This window comes from Bicyclus anynana, chromosome 16 (assembly GCF_947172395.1).
Source record: "Bicyclus anynana chromosome 16, ilBicAnyn1.1, whole genome shotgun sequence".
In the NCBI taxonomy this organism is placed as follows: domain Eukaryota; kingdom Metazoa; phylum Arthropoda; class Insecta; order Lepidoptera; family Nymphalidae; genus Bicyclus; species Bicyclus anynana.
The window spans coordinates 15,309,112-15,330,331 of record NC_069098.1 but is presented as its reverse complement, the minus strand read 5'-3'; the positions used below and the strand labels follow the sequence as shown (position 1 = coordinate 15,330,331).

At 36.0% G+C, this 21,220-nt stretch overlaps 1 protein-coding gene across 1 annotated transcript in view; it reads right to left on the bottom strand.

Annotated features, from left to right (window-relative positions):
- LOC112054763 (dopamine D2-like receptor) overlaps window positions 1-3,851 on the bottom strand; it is a 228,098-nt gene extending 224,247 nt beyond the window's left edge. The window contains exon 1 of the mRNA XM_052886107.1: window positions 3,698-3,851. The gene's annotated coding sequence lies outside the window, so the exon portion shown is untranslated. The remainder of the gene's footprint in view (window positions 1-3,697) is intronic.
- Between the last annotated feature and the right edge of the window lie 17,369 nt (window positions 3,852-21,220).

Here is a 21,220-nt window from a genome sequence, read left to right as displayed (position 1 = left end):
ACTGTTATATTCATGCTGTTGGCATTGATAACAGTATCGACGTCTCGACGTATTTCCGAAGCACGGCCGGGCCGCAATTTGAATATGAGGTCACGTTATACCGATCAGATATTCACAGACTCAGATACTTAGAATCTGTCTGAACTTAAAAAGAAATGGTGTTCGAGCTGAATCTTTTTTTAATTCTGTTTAAACTTAAATGTATTTTTGAATACTTTATGTAGTCATTTAAGAGCCGTGATAGCCCAGTGGATAAACCTCTGCCTCCGATTCCGGAGGGTGTGGGTCCGAATCCGGTGCACTTTCAACTTTTCAGTTTTGTGCATTTTAATAAAATTTAAAAAAAAATTCGCGTGTCTTAATCAGTAAAGGAAAACATCGTGAGGAAACCTGCATACCAGAGAATTTTCTTAATTCTCTGCGTGTGTGAAGTCTGCCAATCCGCATTAGGCCAGCGTGGTGGACTATTGGCCGAACCCTTCTCATTATGAGGTTAGACTCGGACTCAGCAGTGAGCCGAATGTGGCTTGATAACGACGACGACGAATGTAGCAATTTAATAGATGATTGAGTAAAATCTAAATAAATTAAAGCTATTGGGGTTTCGCACGCCTCCCTAAAACCCAGCAAATTGTTTTATTTCTTGTCACCATAACTGTCGTCTTCATTAATTAAAGTAAAATAAGTTTTGTTCATTTGTTCATGAACTATATTAATGATGACCAAAGTTTGCTTGGTTTTTTTTTTTTTGGTTAATCGATGTTTTCTAAAAATAGCTATATTCCCATCCCCGGCCCAGGCCTAACTTAACCTTTAATACTTAATTAAATCATTACTTTATCAAAAAAACATTTGTTACAACGTTTTACGACATTTTTAATCATCTTTAATAATTTGTTCACGACGGGGAGAAGCTAAGATTGTTGACCATAATATAGCCTGAGTTATACGATATTTTTTGAAGACTTATGATTAGTTTGTTTGTCCGTTTTGTTGTTTGTTAAGGTTGTTGGTAACAGATATAAATAATAAAAAAAAAATAATACAGCTTCTAATATAACTTCGCCGCTTTGGTACATTACATTATGCCCTAGAAGAGAGATAAAAAAAGTATTTTTCTTCAAGAAACATACTTTTATTAAGCCAATTATTTAACCAGATCCTTATTTATGCATTATATTATCATCTCCATATAGTTTTATACGGGGGTATACCTGGGTTCCCTGGGCCGACGTTGTATGGGCCTGTGGGTATTCCCCTTTTATGAAAATCGTTGGATAAACAAGAATTGCTCGTTTAAAGGTATTAGATTATTGAGAATTGGAAACACAATTATAATTATAGTTTCCATAACCGTGCAGGTTTGTATAATTAATCGAAATGTTAGTCGAATCGATGAGAATGTAGATGTAATTCCAATTTAGTAGTAAGTAAATTTTTAACTAGCAGACATATTTATGACACTTGCGGATGCCCGCGACTTCGTCTCCGTGGATTTCAGTTTTTCACAAATCCTGCGGGAATCATGAATTTTTCCGAAATTAAAAGTACCTTAAGTGTTAATCCAGAGTAAAATCTATTCCCATTTCAAATTTCAACCAAATCGCTTCAGTAGTAGCAGCTTTAAAGAGTAACAAACATCCAAATAAACAAACATTCATACAAGCTTTCGCGCTTATAATATTAGTAGAATTAGCAACACGCCCGCGGTTTCGCCCGCTAATAAGTGTATTTTCGTTCTATTTTTCTTCTTATTTTATTTTTTAACTAGAAATGTCCCGCAGTTTTAGTGACATCTATAGTCTTGCTCATTTATCCAACACCGTAAAATATGTTATATTTAATAGTAATAAAATTGTCCGTCCGTTTCTATTAACGGAATATGAGCTGCAAACTAAGTGAAGCTTATACAGGGTGCGCGCAATAAATCATTATCGGAGATAGCCGGCGCCCATTACCTAATAGATTGAATTTAAAGGGGAGGCTACATCTTGCTGAATATTGGACGAAATCTCTTTAGAACTGGGTTTTTAATTTTTATTTTCTATTAAGTAACAACATTAATGATACATAGAAAAGAAAAACAATGTACATGATATCTATACATATAACAGATATCTGCCAGTAATCCTTGGCAGTAGTTTTTTTACATTAGCTGATTTCACTGGGTGAAATCTTGGAACCACTTCCTCAATCTAAGTTTGGGTTACCTAGTAAGTTGGGTAGGTATAGTTAGTAGGTATTATGTATTTATCTAATAACTACTAGTATCCCAGACTATCTATAAAAGTTATATTAGATATATAATATTTTTATAATAAGAACACTAGCGTCCACCCCATGCTGGAATAGGTATATACCTCTGTATGTATAATGTAGCTTTCCAATAGTCAAAGAAATATAAAAACATTTTTTTTTTGGATTTATTTAATATTTATAAATTGTTAGTTTTCTATATTTTTAAAAAAATTACTTGTCTTCTATGTATTATGCGTGTGTGTGTGTGCGTGTGTGTCCAAATAAAATAATTTTCTTTCTTTTTTTCTTTCTTTCAAATCTGTTCTCTATAATTATATAGAGTCCTATAAGCTACATAAAAATGTAGCTCACAGGACTTTTTTTAATTAAATGGTTTTAATTAAATTAGTATATATAACATCTGATATATAGGATGTCCTATAAATAGTGAATCAAACTCTAAGTAGTGAAACGGAAACTGGCCAAATTACTTTTATATAAATGGGTATACATGAATTTGATCCGTTAACTTGGGACATCCTGTTTAAAAATATTGTGTCAAATTCAGGTTAGATTAGTATTATAGTAGTCTATTTACAACTCAACAACGTCTTTACTAATTTTCTAAGACTTTTTATTTACATATTAGATTTGTCTTTGGTCCGAAATTCAGGATATAAAAATATTAAAATATACGAAATATTCAAGAAAAATAAAGAAGGTGCTCGTAGATAGTCGTTTTGCCAATGATACCGAAAACCCGATTAGGCATGTACTATCCAGTTAAAGATCCAGGCTGGACAACGCCTGAGGAATCCAGGGAATCTAGTAACATGAAATTTAAAAAAAAAAACTACATAAAAAATAAAACCTTGTTAAATAATTTTCGATTATATTGATTGATATTAAGGGGTTGATGTGATATTAATATAAACTGTAAGGGCAAGTAAAATTTAAATGTAATGTTAAAAAGTAAGTAGACAAGTATTTACGGATTAAAAGTTTCAAAATAATACGATTTACCTACAAGGAACTATATCAAGGAAGGACCTGCTTTCTTTTACAATAATTGGTTTATTTTATATACTTTTAATTATATTTAGAAAAAAAATGATTTTTATAGAAATAAGAAGTTAAAATAATTTGTTGACATTATAATAACTATATTGTGTATTTGTACTAAATTCAAATACTTAGTAAAGTTATTGAAATCAAGTACTTATTTATAATTTTAAAAATATAAGTAAGTATGCTATGATTTTTGTTAGTAATAGTTAATTTTAAAGTTTATTTAATTATGAAAAACAATATATTTTATTTTTATTAACGTAATAATTTAACTAAAATGTAGTTATTAAAATGTACTTATAGTAGTTACATATTTTCATGTGATTTTAATTCATTATAATAAATAAAAAATCTTAAAAATATCTAGAAAAATAACTAAAACAATACTTACCATCTCACACACACACAAACATTCCACACAATCCACACACTCACTAAGCAGCACGAATAAACTGGACTAAATAAATAATTTTCTTCCGAAAAAAATCGGGATCGGATCGCGCGCTTTTCCGGGATCCCGACAATCCCGGAGCGTTGTCAACAGTCGGTTTGAACCCGACTACTGAATCTCACACAACACACGCGTCCCAACAAGTTTACACGCATGCGTATAAAACTCGCTAACAACAGAACTTATAATATACCTTATATCGAATGTAAATAAAGTAAATTTTCCCGTATCAGGATGTTATCCTTAAGTGGTTTTCCGTACAAATTTATATTTTCAGGTGTACGGGTGAGCCTTGAAAATACTTTCTGTTTATTTTAGACTCGTTCGGAACCGTTACGGAAATTTCTTTCCGAATATTTACGCAAGGAATAATTAATTCAAATAGAATTGGGGAATTATTTTTTTGACATAAGACGCGGGGTCGGCGACACTTTGTCTGATTGGTTGGGAATTAAACATTTTTGAAACCTAATATTTTAAGTGAATGGAGCCCGTCAATCTATGCTAAATAAGCTTGGTACAGCATTAAGTATATACAATTAATCATTCTGTCAGTCTGTTAGGTACCTAATATTATTTATTTGTAATTGGGTAGCTGACTCATATAAAATTTATTATAAACAATATTCGTTTCACATAGTATATGGCGTAAGGGTCCGAACCCACCCACGTAGTTCCCGTTCCCGTAGGAATACAGGGATAATATATAGCCTATAGCCTTCCTCGATAAATGGGCTATCTAACACTAAAAGAATTTTTCAAATCAGACCAGTAGTTCCTGAGATTAGCGCGTTAAATCAAACAAACTATAATTAATAATATTAGTATAGATTAAATTAATAAAAGTTAAGAATTTCCTTTACTTAATTTAAAAATCATGTATTTTTTAAATTTTCCAAACGTCCATTTTGTGACGTCACAATGTTATACCGAACGTCAAACTAATTGTTAACTACTACTAACTACTATTTTTGTGTGCTTCCTTCTGATCACTTTGAAGGCGGTGCCAACACAGTGATGCAACTTATGCCGTTTAAATCATAAAGTTGTAGGATTTTCAGACAGTTCTTTTCCGTGGTACTTTACGCCACTAGCTTCGCACCTCCTTCAAAGTGATCAGAAGCTAGCACACGGTGTTATATCGTAATACTAGCGGACGACCGCGACTTCGTCCGCGTGGAATTCAGTTTTTCAGAAATCCCGCGGGAACCATAGATTTTTCCGGGATGAAAGGTAGCGTGTTAATCCAGAGTAAAATCTATTTCAATCCCAAATTTCAGCCAAATCGCTTCAGTACGCACCGTAACGTACCGCCAAGCGAATTAGCGTTCCGGTACAATGTCGTGTAGAAACCGAAAGGGGTGTGGATTATCATCCTCCTCCTAACAAGTTAGCCCGCTTCCATATTAGATTGCATCATCACTTACCATCAGGTGACTCTGTAGTCAAGGGCTAACTTGTAAAGTAAAAAGAATGATGATGATAATAACTTAAAATGCATGAAAATGGTTTTATTTTTAAACCTTATTTACTTTTCTCCTCAATACCTAGTGTAAGTAAGATTCAAACAAGTAAACTTTGCTTCGCTGGTCGAATAAGACCAAAAGTTAGTGTTTTGAAAAGATTGAAAGCGCAAAACTTTGGTTACACTTTACAAAGTCTTAGTAACTGGTTGCCACTTTCCACTATTACCTTCGTTAGCGAGTTCAAACTAATTATTCAAACTGTTAACGAGACCAAAAAGTTAGTTGGCACTTTTGACTATAACATATTCAGGTTAATCTCTTTCGTGGTCGCCGTGGTTTCTCTTGTCTTCGCTACGACCACATTTACTACCATACTACGTAAAAGTAATAGCCGTGATAGCCCAGTGAAAATTACCTCTGCCTTCGATTCTGAAGTTTCAACTTTTCAAATTAAAAATCACGTGTCTTAAACGGCGAAAGAAAAAACATTTTTTTTTCGTACTGAGTAAGTACCGATGGCTCCGATGTTTGGGCGAGCGCAGAAGCATCGCCTGATGAGACCCGAAGGCTGAAATAAAGATAGAGGACGGAACGACTCTCTAAGGGCGTCTCCTATGAGACTTGTACCTCGGCTTAGAGGGCCATTCGGGAGGGGGTTACCGTTAATCAGTCCGGACGCCCCCAAGATTGTGAGTTAGAAAACCCACGTCCGGGTTACGTTAGATATCGGGGACCTCATCTGCGCCGGCGAAGACGCTGTGTAGCTTGTGATTGTGATCGTGTTGCCCTGGAAGGAAAAAACGTCATGACGATGCCTGCGTTGAGATATTAATTATCTGCCTGTTTGAAGTTTGCCAATTCTTGATTCTCGATCTGTGTGGACTGTAGCCTCGTCGTTGTCATCAACCCATATTCGGCTCACTGCTGAGCTCGAGTCTCCTCTCAGAATGAGAGTCCAATAGTTCACCACGCTGGCCCAATGCGGATTGGCAGACTTCACACACGCAGATAATTAAGATAATTCTCTGGTATGCAGGTTTCCTCACGATGTTTTCCTTCACCGATTGAGACACGTGATATTTAATTTCTTAAAATGCACACAACTGTAAAGTTGGAGGTGCATGCACCGGGCCGTATTCGAGCCCACACCCTCCGGAATCGGAAGCAGAGGTCATGACGTTATCCACTGGGCTATCACGGCTCTGTACGAACTGTAGCCTAACCACTCTCATTCTGGGAGGAATCTCGTGCTCTACAATATGCCGAATATGGGTAGTTAAAGATGACTACGTAGCAGTGGCACAAATATGGTGAACTTTTTTCTAATACTCGATGATACTTGATTGAACAAAACGGCCCAGCATTTTGGTTAATCCACTGATAATACAAAAACAATTTGTAACAAATGCCATCGATTTGCCACCCCTGCATTACAAAGTTTTAGTTCAGTGTAATTCATAATGAGTTAAACAAGCAATAACCGATGTTTCGCGGTCGATTAGAAGCGCTTAGCGATCATTATTACAGCTGGCAGCTACAACTTTAGCGACTAATCACTTTGTGTTTGTTCAAACGCTACAGTCGGTTCGGTTTTCTGTGCACAGTTTGAGCGGGAGTTATCACAAATAGTTTATACTAGCTGACGCCGCGTGGTTTAACCCGCGTGGTTCCCGTTCCCGTGGGAATACGGGGATAATATATATAATATATGTAAGGGTATACCATGTATGTAGGTATACCCTATTTAAATTTGGTGTGTCTATCGACTGTCTGTGATCAGTGACGTTGACAGATGACACTATATTATATTTTTCAAATGTCATCTGTCACTTTTAAGAGGGAAAAAAGCGTGAAGTTTTTTGTTCGCTAGAGGTTATTTCTTTTTATTTCGAAACTATTTGATTACACCAAGACAAAATAAGGAACATTTAACGTCATTTTTCTGTTTTCAGGTGAGTTAATGTGTTCATAAATATTGCGTATTAGTCTAATCATTGTAATAATACTAAGTAATAAATAATTCTGTTTTCAGAGCAATACATAGCTTCATTTGTCTAATATAATACTATCGTCTTATATATACATTACATAGCCTATAGCCTTCCTCGATAAATCGATAAATCGGACCAGCAGTTCCTGAGATTACAGATGCTGAAGAAATATGTTTTTCTAGAGACAATATGAACGATTTTGGTCTATACTTCTATTAAACTTCTATACTAATATTATAAAGTGGTAAAGTTTGTAGTTGTTATCTGAACCGATTATGAAAATTCTCTTACCACTAAAAATCTACGTTATTTGTTAGTCACATAAGCTATATTTTATCCTCATGTTCTCACGCGAACGGGAACTACGCGTGTGAAACCACGGGGCGTCAGCTAGTATAGAATTTGAAAACTGTGTCATTGTGTTCTATGAAACACTGACTCGGCGAGTTTATAAATTACGCTGAGACAAAACAACGCCTCCGGGCTTCAATTTTATAAGTAACAGTCCCGCCGGGGTTGTTCCGCCATTTTGTTTTGCAGTTGTTACTCTATTCGTAGACAGAGATTCATAGACGACGGTGCTTTTTGTGTAGATAGTATAAGCTGTTAAAATTATACTTGACTTTGCTTATTAGATTATAGTCAGGGTTCCGTAGAACATTTTTACAACTTAACAGCCACAATGTGGAACGTTATCTCGTTGCGAGGTTTAGAAAATTTCCTGGTAACTCAGTTAGCTACCAGAATCCTACTAATATTATAAACGCGAAAGTTTGTATAGATGTTTTTTTTTTTATGTTTGTTACTCTTAAAACGCCGCTACTACTGAAGCGATGTTAACTGCGATTTAGAATGGAAATAGATTTTACTCTGGATTAACACATAGGCTACTTTTCATCCCGGTAAAATCGATGGTTCCTGCGGGATTTGAAATTCCATCGGCGTCTGCTAGTTTAACATAGAGAGAGATACACGAAAACACTACATAAAAGTAAAGTATAATAATTACACAAGATATTACAAATTCCGGGATGAGGCGCGCGTGCGGGCGGAATAATCCGGAACATCTGGCGCTGCATTTAAATGTGCTTTCATTTTTGAATTGATGAAGTCAGGCCCTTGCAGCTCCGCGCTGATATAATTAAAATCCACTCGTGTCATGAATTTGTCGTTTTTATAATTTATCATCATCATACTCGATCATAAATCGTAATTTTGTGACCGACCAACCCCACAGCAACATGAAACAAATAAAATGTAATTAATGTTTATTCTAAATGATTAAAATCGAAGAGTTATAGTAAATTGTATTTGTAGTTAAGAATTTTTTTTTATTCTTTACAAGTTAGACCTCGACTACAATCTCACCGGATGCTAAGTGATGATGTAGTCTGGGATGGAAGCGGGCTAACTTGTTAGCAGGAGGATGAAAATCCACACTCCTTTCGGTTTCTACACGACATCGTACCGGAAGGCTAAATCGCATGGCGGTACGTCTTTGCCGTTATGGTGGTAACTAACCACGGCCGAAGCCTCCCACCAGCCAAAAAAGTAAAGTCTCTGTGTTTGTTTCACTCCAAAACCGTGTTTACTTGTAGTGTCCCCAGAAACCAAGTAACCTAGCGCTATTTCCTTTTATTTTTTTATTTTTCTCCCACTTTTAATATTTTATTAAATAAATAAATATTTTGGCTTACAAAATTACAGCGTCTACGAGAAAAAAGGAAACAAGTCTATTTCTCCAAGGTTTCATTTATGTCCATACAAAAATTTATTAAAATTGGCTCAGGGGCAATACCGTCTTTACCATAAGGGCTCACGGTCACGGGGCCCATGCTCAGGCCCCCGTTCTCAGAGGGCCCTGGACATTTAACTGACAATATTAATACCTAATAGACGATTTTACTCAACCAAAATACCAGCAGCTTTATAAGATCAGCAGTCAACAGGTGACGAGTCAGTACACTGTCAGGTTTTGGTCGGTTGAAGTCCGACATAACACTCTTGCCTCCCCGTGGCGAGAAGGTATCCATGAGGATTTCCCTACGTTAAAAAAGGGGTTTAGCTATTAGTTACAAAATTACAGATATTATTAACTTTAATAATATTGGTACACAGTTATATACCTACTCCTTGAAGTATTTGTTATTCATCGTCATCATTATCAACCTATATACGGCTAACTGCTGAGCTCGAGTCTCATCTTAGAATGAGAGGGGCTAGGCCAATAGTCCACCATGCTGGGCCAATGCGGATTGGCAGACATCACACGCGCAGAGAATTATGAAAATTCTGAGGTATGCAGGTTTCCTCACGATGTTTTCCTTCACCGTTTGAGACATGTGATATTTAATTTTGTAAGAAAAAGAAATTTGTTATTGTTATATGTTAATGTCATATTATGTTATCTTATTTATCTTCGTTTTTAGGTGCTTGTGTAATATCTAGACAATGTTACATAGAAATTAGGCACAAAGATTATGGTAAAAAATAAATACTGACATGGATAATATGATAAGACATTCTAAAAATTTTTTTTTATATTATAAATGTTATAAAGAAAATATGATATGGGCTAAATCCCTTTGCTCATTTTATAAGAACCTTGTATTTGTTTTTCGCAAAAATGATACGCTTATAGCGTTGTAAAGTACTCGTAACTTACTTAAACGAAACTTTCGTGAACATTATTATTGTGTAAACATTTATAAAACCTTACTTACTTTATACTTAGGTGCTTGAGTGCCCAAGGAACCGGTGGTCAGGGCTTCAGAGTGAGGAACCTCCTCACAAAACCGCGCCGTCTCAAGAATCACTGTATCCTTCTGTATCCGACTCTTGTTCCAACAGTTAAGCGAAAGCTTTTTAAGGTGTTGGTTTAAGGTCTTCGCTATAAGACCATTGACTGAAAGAATTATCGGAAAAATAATAGTTGACTCATCATTCCACATGGCATAATCATAATCATCATAATCATATCATCATAATCGTCATAATCTCGTGAGCAAGGTCCAAGTATTTTGTTACTTTTTCCTTTTCAGCTTTAACCAGATTATCGTCATGTGGAACAGTGGAACATTAATTAATTATTACTCATAGAACGAGAGCTTGTTAGATGTTTTACTGTAGGGTAGTAGCACACAGTCACAGATAAAGAAAAGAAAGAAAGAAAGAAAATAAATTTATTCAAATTTAAAAGTTACAAACAGTATCCTTAACTAAAAACAGCATGTCTGTCTGTAACCCTTAAAAAAGAAAGGGTGTACAGCTCAGCATATGCCGTGTACTATATACAAGCATAACACACGGCGCTGATTTTCAGCTGAGACCCGTGTGACGCCACAGCTAACATAAGAAAATAAAAATGAGAACAAATTCAAGTGAATTAAATTCAATTAGAAGCAGCAAATATGTTTAAAAATAATAATTAAGTACCAATTAAACTACAGATGTAAAGATATATAGTGTGATTTATATATGAATTTATAATGTGAAGATGATGCCTTCCACTCTCAGACTAACTACATAAGGATCTGCCTCGCTAGGCGTTACTTTTGTTTCAAAATATATGATCAACGATCTAATACGTTTATAAAAACGGTCTCTATAGAATCGATGTTTCATAGTTGTAATCGTGTTGGTCGGTTAAAGAGCTAATCTAAGCTCATTTTGTTCGTGAATTTGGGTGCGATAATAGTCTGAGCTATCATTAGACCAGGCCTAAACCAATTTAGAAAATATTAAATCCTAAAGTGACTCGTGGAGCCAAACATGGGAGCTATCTGTTGAGAATACTATACCTATCTACTACCAACTGCAGCGCCAGTATCTACTATCTAAAACATCATAATAATATGATTTATGTGTATATCTAAGAATATTAGGGGTGGGAGGTTAAATTTTGGAAATATACATGCTCGTTCTTTATAAATTACTAGCTGACGCCGCGCGGTTTCATCCGCGTGGTTCCCGTTCCTGTAGGATACAGGAATAATATATAGCCTATAGCCTTTCTCGATAAATGGGCTATCTAACACTGAAAGAATTTTTCAAATCGGACCAGTAGTTCCAGAGATTAGCGCGTTCAAACAAACAAACAAACTTACTCTTCAGCTTTATAATATTAGTATAGATTGTGGTGCAAAAAATCTAATAAAGTTTTTTAAATAATAATATCAAGAAATAGATATTTGTATTATAGCAATGCTTTAAATTAAAACACACACACGCTTAATTACAAACGTCCTCAATTTTCCAAATTACCATATCAGCAAAACGGTATCAAAAATATTATTGATGGTTATTTTTCATCATTGTTTATTTAACGTTATTCAACTTTTTTCTAAAAAAAGTCCAATTTCCAAATTTGTATGATTCCGGCTGGCCTAATATCGGAAGTAAATAAATTTTCCGACGACGAAGGTGTATCACACTACGTCATTTTTCAACTAATTTCCAAATACGACGAAATGTTTTCGACGAAAGTAATTAAAAAATATATTCGACTCGTATTCGACTGTATGTATGTTATGACTAATGTATTTATATAGATTTATTTTATAAAATTGTTCCTATATGAATAGAGATTTCGTTGTTTTCCTTCCTTCCTTCGTTTGAGACACGCGATAATTAATTTCTTAAAATGCACACAACTGAAAAGCTAGATGTGCATGCTCTGGACCGGATTCTAACCCACACCCTCCGGAATCGGAGGCAGAGGTCATATTCACTGGGCTATCACGGCTCTTGCTCTTGGCTCGGGAAACTAAAACATATAGATTTTGAGGTGCTCTTTTCAATTTATCAGGTAAGATAGCCAGTTATCATTTAAGGTTATCTATACTAATATTATAAAGAGGTAAAGTTTGTAAGTTTGTCACATTTTTTAAATGGGGTAATCTTCGGAACTACTGGTCCGATTTTAAAAATTCTTTCACCAGTAGAATGCTACATTATCGGGGAGTGCTATAGGCATATATATATTTTATATTGGTATCATAAATATTAGCCGAGTTATCACAGTTTTTGTCATACAGGTCGGACTGAAAATCCTCTTAAACAGACTTATTCGCATGCGCTGCCCTAACTACTGTGTAAAATTGAAATTAATGTATGGAGACCTTATGTATCTTTAAAAGTTCTACAAAAAAGTCCGCGACACCATATATCTATCTTCTGTATATTAGCTTTTGTGTTTTAAAAATTATGAATTTTATATACTTAGGTTTACGTCATTATTTATACAACTAAACTTTAATCCTTATTAAAATAAATTATTTAATAATCACAAGGATATTATGGAGATAAGATTTGCCCTTTACAGTATGTTAATTACTTAAATAGTTTCGGAGATAATACAAAATTTCTAAAAGACGCAGAAATTCCGCTATATGACGCCCGGCGCTTTCATTTACGTAGTTCCCGTTCCCGTGTGAATATGGGGATCAATCATAGCCTATGACACTCGCAAATAACGTAGCTTTCTATTGGTAAAACAATTTTCCAAATCGGTCCAGTAGATCCAGAGATTACCTCCTACAACCACACGAACTTTACCTCTTTATATTATTTGAAATAGAAGTCTCTATTTATCTTGGTCATACCACAAGTCTCGAAGGACTAGACCGATTTTGCTAAGGGTAGGAGTAAGATAGAGAAGTTACAGGGTAGGGTACGGGTAGGGAAGCGTAGGGGTAGTGTAGGTTTAGGGCCGGGTTTAGGGTAGTGGTAGGGTAGGGGTAGAGGTAGGGTAGTGGTAGGGTAGAGAAACGGGTAGAATAGGGAAGTGGTAGGGTAGGGGTAGGATAGGCGTGAGATAGGGGTACGGGTGGGATAGGGGTAGGAAAGGGATAGGGTACGGGGAGGGTAGGGGTAGGGGAAGGATGGGGGTAGGGTGTAGGTAAGGTAGGGGTAGGGTAGGGGTAGTTTTGGGGTAGGGTAGGGGTAGGGTGGGGGTAGGGGTAGGGTAGGGTAGATGTAGGGGTTGGGTAGGGTAGGGTAGGGGTAGTAGTAAAGTTGACATCGAAATTTACGCGGACGAAGTCGCGGGCGTCCGCTAGTCGTTGTATAAAATTGAAACGAATAAAAACTCAGTGATATTTTTATATGTTATCGGCAAATAGCGACCAGTGTGGTGCAACCAGTAAACAAAACAAAAAAATCTTTATTGCGTCCATGATTCAAAAAGTTCGTTTATATTTTTTCCAAATTTGCTTTGTGGGTTCATTGATCCTAAGCAATTCAATTAATTAAATTCATTTATTTGTATAAGTGTTTGTCAGTTTTTTGAGTAAGTAGTGACTCTATGAAGCGAATAAGTGAAAAAAAAACTGAAAACCGTGCATAATATGATAAGCCTATTGAAACACACCTTAAGGTGTCCAATAATAATTGAGGAGTCTAAATTTCACGGGTATTGGAATTAGGGCGAAGGCGAATCGTGATTTAATTTGACTGGAATTTTATTTCTTTTCCAATCGACGACTGGAATGGAATCCAATAACTCCAATAACTCAGTCGAGACACGTCTCACTGGCGAGTACTATCACCAATTCTGACAGGTATCACTCACTCAATAAATGCCATATTATTAAAAAATACTTAAATATTTATTCAAATGCAAATTTTAAAATATCTGATGAGGCTGTAGACAGAGAAGCTGTTAATAGACCACAAGAAATTTTTTTTTTTGTTTTTTTATTCTATACAAGTTAGCCCTTGACTACAATCTCACCTGAAGGTAAGTGATGATGCAGTCTAAGATGGAACCGGGCTAACTTGTTAGGAGGAGGATGAAAATCCACACCCTTTTCGGTTTCTACACGGCATCTTACGGGAACGCTAAATTGCCGGTAGGGTGGTAACTAGCCACGGCCGAAGCCTCCCTCCAGCCAGACCTGGACAAATTAAGAAAAGCTCAATCTGCCCAGCCGGGGATCGTACCCAGGACCTGCGTTTTGTAAATCCATCGCGCATACCACTGCGCCACGGAGGCCGTCAAGAAAAAAAATATTCTATATTGTAAACCTCAATAGCTCAACGGTAATGAGGCCGGAGTCAGACCACACAACAGACCACACAACAGATCACAGAACATAGAAAACGCTAAAACGAATGAAAAACGATCGCTTGACATCTCAATTTTCCAAATCGTATGAATTACTACGTAGAAACATATACACAGAAATACAGAAACCACTAAGGTTATGATTTATAACCTTTCCCGCCGTAGTGGTGTAAAGTATAATGATCGTTCGGTTTTCCTGATAATATTTCCCGCATATTTTCCGTCGTTTACAAGCTATGTCGACTTCCGGTACATGTAGAACGATTCTAATTAGCGAGCTACGTTGTATGACGACGATAATCGACGAACAAACTTAATATAAATTGTTCATGGTTTAATATGAGTTTTTTTCATCGACATCATCGAGGAAGTTTACACGTTTTACGTGGTTGGGTATTTATGCAACACATAAATTAATAATTACTTTGTTTTAAAAAATGCTATTGCTTTTGCGTGTTCATAAATAGGTCATGGTGTGAGTATTACTTTGTGTTCGTATGTGTTATTTTTCAAAAACCCCTGAAAAATACTTTTAAATATCGCCGTATCTTACAATATGTGTCTCGTGTATATAGAAGAAATAGAGCGACATCTATTGTGAAAACGCAAAAATATTTCGTTAATAATTTCGTAGACCTTTCGTAGCACATCGTAGAGATTCAGTTGCCTCGCTTGGGCGTTACCGCCATCTGTTGGGCTTACAGGTAACTAGCCCGTCGGCATCACTGTTTCAGTAAAAACCTTTCAGTTAAGCTAGTTCAGTTGCAAGTTCTTACGTTTCTCATTAGATGGCATGATATATTATTCGCGTATTTAATTTAAAAGTAGTGAAGATAATAGAATACATTTTATAAAAAGAGTAAAAATATAAATTCTATCTACAATTTTATTATTTAAAAATCTATTGTTAATTTATTTTAAAAACAAATAGCTGAATGTAAACTGGTTGTAAAATGTAAAGTTCGATTGTCTTTCTTTACGTTTAAGTATGTTCTACATAATTATAGTAGTATATTCTGAGTAATAGTATTCTGAGTAAAAGTAATTCTGAGTTCAGTTGTGTGCATTTTAAGAAACTAAATATCACGTGTCTCAATCGGTGAAGGGAAACATCGTGAGGAAACCTGCATACCAGAGAATTATCTTAATTCTCTGCGTGTGTGAAGCCAATCCGCATTGGGCCAGCGTGGTGGACAATTGGCCTAACCCCTCTCATTCTGAGAGGAGACTCGAGCTCAGCAGTGAGTCGATTATGGGTTGATGACGACGATTCTGAGTAGCTCTTTGTTACAAAATTCATAGAAAGGCCATGCTTATTTCTGTAACCAAGCAGCAATGCTGTGTTTCGATTAGACTTCTAGGCAATTTTTGAACAGGCATCTTCTAGGCAATCGCGTTTCACCATAGGATGCATCATTGTTTATCATAAATAGCTGACGCCGCGCGGTTTCACCCGCGTGGTTCCCGTTCCCATAAAAATACGGGGATAAAATATAGCTTATAGCCTTTCTCGATAAATGAGCTATCTAACACTGATATAATTTTTCAAATCGGATAGTAGTTTCTGAGATTAGCGCGTTCAAATAAACAAACAAACTCTTCAGCTTTATAATATTAGTACAGATTGTGATTGCAGTAAACAAAAATACAATTTCAATGAACTTATTGGTTATACTAACATCATCATGCCGGATCTAAATGCAAGTTAGACACAGATATTTTTTATAGTCTGGCCCAACCACTTGTTAAGAGTTTATACATAGATACACTACATTTATTGCAATATTCACCAAATAACGGGATCTCATCAACCTTTATATATTTAGCTCACTGCTAAGCTCGAGTCTCCTCCCTGAATGAGAAGGGTTAGGCCAATAGTCCTCCACGCTGGCCCAATGCGGATTGGCAGACTTCATACACGCAGAGAATTATGAAAATTCTCTGGTGTACAGGTTTCCTCACGATGTTTTTCCTTCATCGTTTGACACGTGATATTTAATTTCTTAAAATGGACACAAGTGAAAAGTTGGAGGTGCATGCTCCGGACCGGATTCGAACCCACACCGAATCCGAAATCGGAGGCAGAGGTCGTATCCAGTGGGCTATCACGGCTCTCACGGGATCTACGTTAATTTTAATAAAATAAGGTTTCTTATGAAAGAGAGAGTGTAGATTTATTTCACCTTATATATTATCAGAACGAGTATCGTCAGACAATATCTTTTCTCTGCGTTATGAAATAGTTTCCTGTAACAATATCTTAGATAAAAGACCCTAATGGTGCTTGGTAGCTTGCACAGACAAAAGGATTTTAGTTTCAATACCATCTATAGAATTCTCGTTATACCTCCGAAAGGCTAAGGAAAATGTATCGAGATATTTTCGTACGTTTATATTTTCAAGTATTTGTATTTTGTGAACAATGTCACTTCTAAAAAGGTATTTTCTATTCCTGGAAAAATGAAATTTTTCGGAGTTGAGAATTCCGTGCCTTAAAAAGCACGAAGGTGTCATCAGTATCATTTGAAAGTCGCAGAGACAAATGCCTCATTCGTCTAGTGGTTAACAAGTGTGGTTTTAGATCACAAGGACCTGGGTTCGGGGTATGAAATACTGAGCTAAAAAAACTTCAGCATGGAGTCAGGATGTCACACTTACGTAGAACACGTTAAGCATGTGTAAAATTATCGGCACAAGCCCGCCAAGCCGCATTAGAGTAGCGTGATGGGTCTTATCCCCATACGCACTCTTTTGGATAATGATAAGGAGGGAAGCTCAGACCTGTAGGCCATTCACAGAACATAGAGGCGTTAAAGCTAATAATATAATAGGTAAATATAATTAAACAACTTATAATGGTAAAGGAACCGTGACTGCGTGGCTTAAAATAACACATACACACACACACTATTGGCCTAGGCCTATTTATATATTTTCTTAATTTTCTGCGTGTGTGATTCTGCCAATCCGCATTGGGCCAGCGTGGTAGACTTTTGGCCTAACTCCTCTCGTTCTGAGAGGGGTTAGGCCAATAGTCCACCACGCAGAGAATTAAGAAAATTCTCAGGTATGCAGGTTTCCTTAAGATGTTTTTCCTTCACCGTTTGAAACACGTGATATTTTATTTCTTAAAATTGTTTGGAGAGTAATGTATAGAGTAGATGGATACAATTAAAGTAAAATTCGTTTTGTAATACAACAGTAAATCAGGTAAACCGCTAGTTTATTTATCACCATGCAATGAAGGGGTATTACCATAACTTCCCATGCTCGCGTGTTTGGGCCGTATTATGCAACTGACCCTGGTCAAGGCCATACGATTTATGGCGGAATGTAATGTATGCAACTTTGTTGGTATTCATGTGATTGGTGTAATTATATTCATTTCAACAAACAGTCACGGTTACGAAATGTAATTATAGTCTAATTATAGGGAGTCTATATTTTAATAGAGCCGTGATAGCCCAGTGGATATGATCTCTGCTTCCAATTCTACCTCCAACTTTTCAGTTGTGTGCATTGTAAGAAATTAAAAATCACGCGTCTCAAACGGTGAAGGAAAACATCGTAAGGAAACCTGCATACCTGAGAGTTTTTTTAATTCTATGCGCGTATGAAGTCTGTCAATCCGCATTGGGTCAGCGTGGTGGAGTCTCAGCCGTGAGCCGAATACGGGTTGATAATGATGATTATGATATTTTAATACTTTTTTTAAAACAGCATTGAGTTTATTGTCGGTTTTTCTCAGCAGACCCTCAGTTTCGAACCGGTGTTATAGTCCTTAATCACCACAACCGGACAGACTTGACGTTTTTAAAGTAAGCCTACTTGAAATAAATTAATTTTGAATTTAAATTTGAATTAAAAGTAAAAAAGTAAAGCGACCCCGCACTAGATGGACAGAAGACATCTCTTTGGGAGGAAGCCACTGGATCTAGGCGGCTCAAGAATGATGTCTTGAATATACACAAGAGACCTATGTCGATTATAAATTATGATGAGACGAGTTTGTCCACATGTTGTCCCGTTTCTATAGGGATATTGAGATTAAAGTAAGCGTGTGTGCTGTATTATGTTATCCATAGAGAACATATCCCAAAAATAGTAAAACTCGTATTCTATTTTGTCTGTTTTTACTTATCTCTAGGTCTATTTTTTTTCTGTAGGCGGGAAAATTCTCTTAAACACCTATTTGGTTAGTCCTAATGAGACATTCGTATACATACTCGCATCAGGGGCTATGCGTTCTAACAAGACGATTCGTATCGGGTTACTTTTTAAAAACCCAATACATTTTCATTAATGTAATGTATTTATACGCTCGAAACAGGTATAATATAACAACAGCATTTTTGCAATCTGTACAATAAACGCCTCCGCGCAACTAAATATGAAACTCGCTTGGTCATTCAAACTAAAAAACACATGAAAATTACCTACTAGAAAATTTCAGCCTTCGCTACTGATACATATTCATCATTCATCATTATCAACCCATATTCGGCTCACTGCTGAGCTCGAGTCTCCTATCAGAATGAGAGGGGTTAGGCCAAATAGTCCACCACGCTGGCCCAATGCGATACATATTTCATACATACATATATATTATACATATACGTATACATAATATGCTAAAAAGTCAAAACTCTCCAAATGCAATAATAAAAATAAAGCACACAGACAAAGAGAAACCAGTATAAATTAACAAAATCACGTGACTTTGAACCGTTAGTTCGTTTCTTTGTAAGTAAAAGTTCATAATTTTTAAACGGAACCAATTTAGCGAAGTACTGCCGTAGTTATATTCAGTTGGTTCACTTTAACAACAGTGCTTAGTTAATTTTATTGAAACCTGCTTTTATAGGGCTTTAAGTGGAGCGCTACTACGGGTTCTCGGTTAATATTCGAACAGACAATATTTCTCGAATTTTCTTATTGCGTGAGATTGGTTCTGTGAAAATAATCTATTATTAGCCATTTTACAAAATAACGTTTATAAAATACAGTGATTAATTGAAAGCATGAACCTAAAAAAATATTTTAACATAATCTAAAGATAGGTAATCTTTTATAAAATAAAAAAATGTGCTGATGCCGAGTGAAAAACGAAGTTTTTCTTAATATTTTTTTTTTTAATAAAAACATCATTAACTACATTTTATATAGAAAATGTATGAAAATGAACAAAAAATTGATCAAAATTTATAATTGTGTTTTTAATAATAAAAAAAAAAGAAAAAAAAAACATACATACAGCCGAACGTAGAACCTCCTCCTTTTTGGAAGTCGGTTAATAAACATGTCTGACTTTCTTGCTCAGTAAATTTTGCCTTCCAAACTTATAATAGAGCTTAATTGCTATTAACTAAAAAACATATCGACTCAACTTGAGAACCTCCTCCTTTTTGAAGTCGGATAAAAAACAGACTGTCTTGCCTTCTCAAAATACCAATTGGTGCATCAAATAAGTAAAAAAATATCCAATCTCTTACGTTAATTTGAAGGATCCAAGATAAAAGCATTAAGTCTACGGATTTAATTAACTTATCTTATCTTATTCAGTTTTATCACGATTCAAAAGCATAAAAGGTCTCACTTTCTTATGTATATCATTGGTTTATGTAGTAAATTACTATTGGTTAAGACAACTTCAAAAGTAAATGTTATAAATTGTGTGTATTTGTGTGTCTCTCGCGCCTTAAATGGGGATGTGAAGGTAAGACACACCACGCCGATTCAATTGTTGACGGGCTTTGTGAAATCGTGTGGATTTCATTTTTTTTTTAATTTTATTAAATGATAATTTAGCTCTTGGTTGTGATCTCGTCTGATGTCAAGTGACGATGTAGTCTTAGATAGAAGCAAGCATACATACTAGAAACAGCTACAAATCCATACTTAATATTATAAAGCTGAAGAGTTTGTTTGTTTGTTTGAACGCGCTAATCTCAGGAACTACTGGTCTGATTTGAAAAATTCTTTCAGTGTTAGATAACCCATTTATCGACGAAGGCTATAGGTTATATATTATCACCGTATTCCTGCGGAAACGGGAACCACGCGGGTGAAACCACGCGACGTCAGCTAGCCTGTAATACGTACATTGGTAGCTCCCCTAAGCCTCACCGGAGACAGCGGCGTGGTCGCTCATAAAAAGCAAGTTTTACAGCTTGATTCTGCATTTTTATGCATTTTGCATGTGCACGTCCCGGATTTATTAGCGGGACACGATCGGGACACGGGCGGGACCCACCGAGATGGGGAGGGGGAGACTAACAAACGAATAGGTGGGTTTTATTAGCTTCCTTTAACACCGATGAAATAGAGTTATTCATTAGACCTTTTCATTTGGAGAACAATAGAAATAGATGAATGTCTTTGTGTTTGTGTGTTGGATGGTATGAATGGAATGAAGATGGAATGGATGTATAGATACACTGAATCCAAGCTCGGGTTAAGGTTTTCATCATCAACTCCTTTCCCTTATCCCACTTAAGTGGGGTTGGAAAAATATGTCAATCTTTTCCATTCGTCTCTATTATTCGTCAACTCATCATCCACTCCCTTTACACTCATTTCCTCTTTCACACACTCCAGCCATCTCTTCTTTGGCCTTCCTCTCCTCTAATGCCCTTCCACTTGCACTGGGTTTAAGATTTTTTATATTCTAAATTGGCTCAAATCTGGTCTGGTGGTAAACATCGGCCGTGGCTATTTAGCACCCCATCGGCAAAGTGCCACCGCCAAGCTGTTTAGCGTTGACCGTCCGTCAACCGTCCGAGGTATAGGATTTTCAAATTCTGGGGTTTAATAAGTAGATTAGAGCGTTCAAAACATAGGGTTTGCTTTAATGAAACAAAAAATCGGATTAATATGTTTTCAAAATTAGGGCCACATTAGAAAAATCCAGTACCTGCGACCTGCATTGCTTTAGTTAATG